General features: G+C 42.1%; 1 long non-coding RNA gene across 1 annotated transcript; it reads left to right on the top strand.

Moving 5' to 3' along the window:
- Positions 1 to 2,984: 2,984 nt before the first annotated feature.
- Positions 2,985 to 4,213, top strand: LOC121341588. Its single transcript, XR_005953448.1, has 3 exons — positions 2,985 to 3,093; positions 3,183 to 3,285; positions 4,126 to 4,213. It is a non-coding gene; the product is annotated as an uncharacterized LOC121341588 (long non-coding RNA).
- Positions 4,214 to 6,574: the final 2,361 nt, after the last annotated feature.

Raw genomic sequence — 6,574 nt, 5'->3', positions numbered from 1 at the left:
AGAATGCTGGGTTAGCAGCCACACGCACGCACAGAATGATGCTCCATAAAGAAAGCAACAGTCCTGGCTCCATCTGTCAGAGCACATGAATACACCCCATCACACCCCAGCAGTCAGAAACCTGGCCTCTGGTCTGTCCAGTGTCTCTCAAATTCTAATGCTGATATTTTTGCAAGCTGGCACTGCCCAGACTGCAAACATTTCAGTCCAGAGGCCGAGAGGGAAGCGATGGGCGAGCCCCACTGCCCCAGCAGCTGCCCAAGGCTCCTCACGAGGCAGGGAGGTGATGCTGACCCAGGGGACTGCACAGCTCTGCTGCCACTCCAGACACTGTTTGCCCTCACCGAGAGAGCAAAAGATACAGCATGCAGGTATCTTTTCCTTCTGACCACAGCATTAATATCACACAAACACACAGGATGCATAAAGCAGAAATGCTGTACAACTAGCAAAAAGGATGTGGAGAATATATGGGGAGAGAACTGTTCAGGACACCCAGCCTCCAGAAATCCAGCCCTGTGCACACACACACAAGAGAACACAAGGTACTGTCTCCCAGCATCTCACATTTTCATCACATGGCACCTTTTAAAGGGCTTCTGAACTGAGATACTGTCTCCTAAGACCAGGACTGCATAAGGTTGAGGGATAAAACTAATTTTGCATACAGCCATGAGAAAAACAACACAGGGTTGAGGTGGTCAGAGAGAAATGCTTGTACCTTGCACTCAAGACACAGGCATACTGCTCCTCTTACTATAAGGCCCAACTTAGAGAACCACAAAGCTCTGTAAGTACCAGGATTTCCCCCACAGGAGATAAAAGTCATGCTGTCTCTCTTCCTCCCTTTGGTAATATTTTCCTCCTTAAACAAGACTCACCACAGTTTGCAAAACAATGAGGTTGAGCCCTGCAAATGTTTGCTAAACATTTGTGCAATTTCATCCAAATACAGGCACAGAGGGAACACAAGTCAGAAATGCCACACTTAGCATGGCATTGTGAAAACTATTCATTGGCAGTCCACAGGCAAGCAGCAATCTTCCGTTTTCTATTTAAAACTTGAATATAAATAAAACCCCTGAATTAATCGATGGAGATAAGGGTTGGTATTTGTGTAATATTCTTGGAAAACACAGCATGCCAAGTCAAGAGCCATATTTGGCAATTATTCTGCTTTACCACTTTCACTCCCCTGGTTCATTCTGCCTCTTTGGCTGATGAGCTCTTTCTGCTGTGTGCCTTTGCAGTGCCTGTGCTGCAAAGCTGTGCTCCCAACAGAGATGTTCAGCTTGCTGCCTGCTTGAAGTGTATTAATGATCTCACTACAGCTGCATAATCAAGCTGGGTCAAAAGACCATTGCCCTCCAGCAATTGAGGCTGCACCTCTCTCCCCAACTTCATTTTTCCTTGGAATCACTGCCACAGTTCAGACCTTTGGTACTGAATCATGGTACAACATACCATGTTTCAATTAAGAAACACGGGCGCTTAAAATTAAAAAGGCGTGGAAGGAAATTTGGACTACAAAGCAACTCTTTCCTGGAAAGGATAAGAAATCACTCTTCCCTTCCTGACAAGCCACACTTTGAACATACATATGACAAGAGGACTCTGCTGGCAGGATATAAATGGCATTTACAACTCTGCCTGGTAACCTCTCAGGACAGTACCCTTGTGTCACAGTCATGTCTTTTGCCAAGGGCTCTGTATCCACCTACAGAGCTGCAAACAGCCACCACCAAACCAAATACTTAAAAGAATACCTTGTGCAGAAACAGTGAAGCTATTTTTCCCCTCTGAGAAGAGCAGAAGAGTTGAGGTCTGCAACACAAGCCAACATCACCCCTCAGGCCTGCTACCCTTGGGCTCAGCCAGCCCAGCTGCAGCTCTTTAAGGAGCCTCAGGGGTGGCCTAAATGTGAAAATGAAATCACCTGGTTGCCATCTCCATTCTATTGCTGCATCTGTTGAACTGCAAGTTAAACTTCATCTTCCTCCTCCAAAGGAGGGATAATAATTTATTATATAGACATCTGTAGGTCCCTCTGTGTGTCTGTAATGTTGAGAAGTGCTCTCAGCTTCCTGCAGTGGTTGGTATGGCCCAGCAATTTTCCCCATAGGATGCTGACTTTCCAGCTGGGATAATAATTTATTATATAGACATCTGTAGGTCCCTCTGTTTGTCTGTAATGTTGAGAAGTGCTCTCACCTTCCTGCAGTGGTTGGAATGGCCCAGCAATTTCTTCACCATAGGATGCTGACTTTCCAGCAATGTAACTTGGAATTCTGATTTACAGAAATGAAAGTTTGGACACAGTGATTTTTGGCTGGGAGAGAATGTATAATCTGCTATAACACAGAGCATCAACCAGATATATAAGGTCTGAAATGCTAGAAAAGTGTCTCCATCCAAAAGGGAGGCAGTATTGTGTAGTTAAGTGCATGTCACTTATCAGAGCATCCCGTTTCCTGCAGTTCCGAAGTAAATGAGTAAGATTCCAGAGTTGCATCAAGGGAATGGGTTTGGCTTGGAATCCTGCACTGTGACTCATGCTTTCATGAATAAATTCATTTCCTTAGAGAAACAAGACAAAATCACATGTTCTACTTAGTCAGCTACCTAGAGTGTTGATTTAGGAAGGCATTGGAAAAAAAATACAGTTTTGTCTAGCTTTACATTGAATGCATAATCCACTGCAGCTGTACTTGCAAACATAACCAACCTCTTAAGGGGAAGAGAAAAACTGGTGTAACTTGGAAGTTCTGGGTATTGAAAGATGCCAGCTAGAAAGTAGTTTGCAATCAAACCAGACAACTGACAAAAAACCCATTGTGGAAGTCTGGGTGTTCCAGAAATTGACTCTTACTTACACAGCTCTCCATATTTATTCCCCTCCTGCACATTTAAAAATAGGTTGCAGAGACACAGACCCGTAAACACCAGGAAATGAGAATTGCATCAGCTAGCCCCTCCCCTTCCCACAATGACAGTGCAAAGAAAACGGGCATGAAGCAGCAAAAGCCCTGGATCTCTGTGACACCAGCATCCTTGGATGTGCATGGAAGCAGCCAAGGAGAGGCACCCAGAGGTGTATGGATTGTGGCTAATCAGTTCTGTGCAGAGATACTTGTTAGTGCAAGCCAGGATGAAACTCATATTTCAGCTTTTAGTTTTCTTAGGAGATCAGTTCAAACAGTTTGATGTGGCTATACTGACCAAACTGGAGCAACACAAAATGTGGATTTTTATGGAGTATGAACCAGCTCCCTGTATCTTACCCTGGTAAGTATTTCAAAAGAATAATGCAAGAAATCTGGCTGTTAAAACTTTTGGTGTCAAGTTCCACTTCGGTGTCTGGTTCAGGAAAATACCATTCATCAATTTCATGCTGCTTTATAAAGCTGAAATGTTTCATAATTAACAAATCTCTGCAGTACCACCATCAGGTTGGTAGATAAAACACATTTTACAAAGGAGAAATGAAGCCATTAAAGCTGGAGGAAATTGTTCAGGTCTCAGAATAAATCAAAGGGAAAGACAGGACTGGAACATGATGTAGCTATGGGTAGTGCCAGGTTCCCTCACACACTGACACCATGTGAAAGCAGAGCCCTTGATGATGTCAGAGCAAAGGCAGGACTGATCATAAATGGAATAGACCCTCGGATTTTTAAGCAAAAATTAAACCTCATGTCTCAGGTAGAAATGCCACTGACCTTTGCAGGGCTGGTCAGCATCCCCAGGAGCTTTGGGTTGCTGATTACCTCCCAGCTGAGCTGCAGGTCACTCAGCAAACCTGCAGGTCCTGGTTTGGTGTCCCTGTTCACCCCTGCAGCACCATCAGATTTGACTCAGTCTGTCCTGAGCCAGGACCTGGGCAAATAGAGAGAGCAGAAATTAAATGTCACCATGTAAAACGTCTCGTATACTAGCAAAATGGAGAGAAATTTATTAACATTTTGTGTTTTACTGAAAATAGCAAAATGTACACATTGAACTCACCTTGTATAACTGTCTCTAGACTTTATTTTTGTGACAATGGTCTGATAGTATCTCATAGTTTGAAGGCAAATATGTTGTGTAATAAGAATGTGACTTTTGTTTCCATCTGTTATTGCTCAGATCCTGATCAAATGCCACCTGAGGCCAGAGGAAAGGCTCTGCTTCTAAGTCCTAAAATAAAAATATTAATGTTTCTACCTTCAGCAACTTCTATTGCTTTATTATTCATGTTTAATCTGTGAAAACTAATATGAAAAGGAGTGCAAGCAAGCTGAGGAAGGGTCAAGCTTCCCTGGAGAGACTGTCACATTTCTGGCATTCCCATCACTCTATCAACACCACCTCCTGCTACCACAATAAAAGGCAGCAGTGGAGAAAGAACAGGAAGAATAAAACTTCTTATGTACACATATAAGATAAGTCAACCCATCCCTACAATCAATCACTTACAGGAAATCAAAACAGACCTGGCCTCCATCTTCCAAGTGCAAGAAAAATGCCTGTAATTTGCTCACCCCGTTCTGTTTGTGCAGTCTGAGCCTTCTCTCAGTGAAGCTCTCTGAGGCAGAAAATCAGTGTCAATCATGCCAGATGACTGCTTTCCTCCTGAGCATCTACTGCTGATAATAAGATCACAAAGGCCACATAAAAGGAAAAATTTGGCCATCTCAGCTGCCTTCTCAGTTCTGTGACTGAGATAAGTTAAAAGGTGAATGAGCACTGGCATATTAAAAGCTAACTCTATTTTTTAATTATAAAAAGGGTTCTAATCTGCTTATCATCATCACTGAGGACACACTGGGACCAGGATGGTCTTGAAACATCCCAGCTGGTTTTCTCTGGCCTGCTCCACTAAAAGTAGGACCCCTGGTATCTGAATAGGCACCAGAGAGATAAGGACAAACCTGATGCCTTCTAGATAACAGCAATTCTTTCTTGGTTCTGTTCTCAGTAACAAGCAACACAAACACAAGTGAAGGCATGTGAAGATGTTACTGGAATTTACACCCTGAAAACCACGTCCAAGTTCATTTTGTCTGAGCCACAGGCTAAGAAGATTCTTACAATACCAATAGTCTTCTCTTAGGAGGTTTGGTCTCACTGTGAGTAGTAAAATACCACTTGCTGTATATTAGTTACTCATTTTAAAACGCTTATTATTCCATTCAGCCAGTATTGTCATAGAAGCTTCCTAATCTTGCATTTAAACTCATTAGAAGTAAAAGTTTTTATAGGCAAAAATATTTCTTATTGATCTTAATTCCTGTCAAATGTTCATTTTCTGTCCTGCCAGATGTCTGTAACTCAAACCTGGATGAGATGTTCAGTCCCATTCATATAGAGCCACTATAAATACAGATTCCTGGGATGCAGAATTAAACTTCCTAATCCATCCTTGAGGTTTCTGACAGAACAAGATGCTCAGTGAACCCAGAATAATGCAGAATGACAGAACTGTGTTTCCTTTTCACCCTGCATTCATGTGGCTTTGGGCAAGCTCAGCATCTACCCACACTTCCCTTCATTAGTGACCAGTCTTCTCTGGCATGGCACATCCCACAGGCATTGCTCCTTCCTCCAGCAGCACCAAGGAACAAAGGTATATTTAACCTCCCTTGTTGGAAGTGCTGGTCTTTATAATAAGCAGAATTTCGTATTTTTCTGTCTTGTTTCATGCAAATCTACACCAATTCTATGTCTCAAGATGTTTTCTCCCCAGTATTTTTTGTTTCTGTTATTTTGCCAATGGGCTGTCAGATAAATGGTGAGGCTTTGGGTTACCATTGCTGTCAGATCACCCCAGCAGAAGGGAATTGTCACTGGGATGGTGTGTGACCAGGCATGTCACAGCAAGATAAGGACTTCTAAAGGAACTCAAGCACATCCTAGGAGCTGAGGACAGATATGGCCAAAAATCAGTTAGAGTCAGAATCCCAAAAGCAAAGCAAAATCAAAGATTTTAAAGGTACCACAACTACAATAAATGAAAAAAAATAAAAAGAAAAAAGATTACTGTAAAAACAAGAATGAGAAAAACATCTACTCACACAAGATTAAACTAATACTGACCTGATTTTTAGTAAGGATGAACATGATAATCAATGAGGTAAAGACAGGATGTCTGAGAGAAGAAGGAGAAAGCAGAAGTGGGTAAAAGATAATAAATGAACACAACTCACAGAAGGTGAGCAAAACTCACTGAGTTTGTTGTTTTCCAGCTGGAGGAGCCAGGCATTCTCAATTCCAGAGCCCTGATGTGCACAAATCCAAAAGATTTTAAGTAAATTTGCCTACTTGAGGGCATTACGAGAGGACCAGAGAACAGCAAATTCTAAGAAGTAAGCCATGGTGGAAGCAGTTTGGGTCTGTGAGTTTGATGTCTGTGCAGTTCTTCAGAAAAACTTGCAAAGGAAAAGCTAACTAAAAACATCTTAGTCAATGAATAACAAAGGGATAAAAGGCAGTGTGGATTTACTAAAATCCAGTTTTGTAGGATGACCCACAAAATAGTGTAGTATAAAACTGAAACTTCAGGCATTCAGGAAATAAACTTTTAAAAATTGGTTTT

Source organism: Onychostruthus taczanowskii, unplaced genomic scaffold (assembly GCF_017590055.1).
Source record: "Onychostruthus taczanowskii isolate IOZ18803 unplaced genomic scaffold, ASM1759005v1 scaffold49, whole genome shotgun sequence".
Classification (NCBI taxonomy): domain Eukaryota; kingdom Metazoa; phylum Chordata; class Aves; order Passeriformes; family Passeridae; genus Onychostruthus; species Onychostruthus taczanowskii.
Note: the sequence above shows the minus strand (reverse complement) of the source record. Positions and strands in the feature narration are given on the sequence as shown.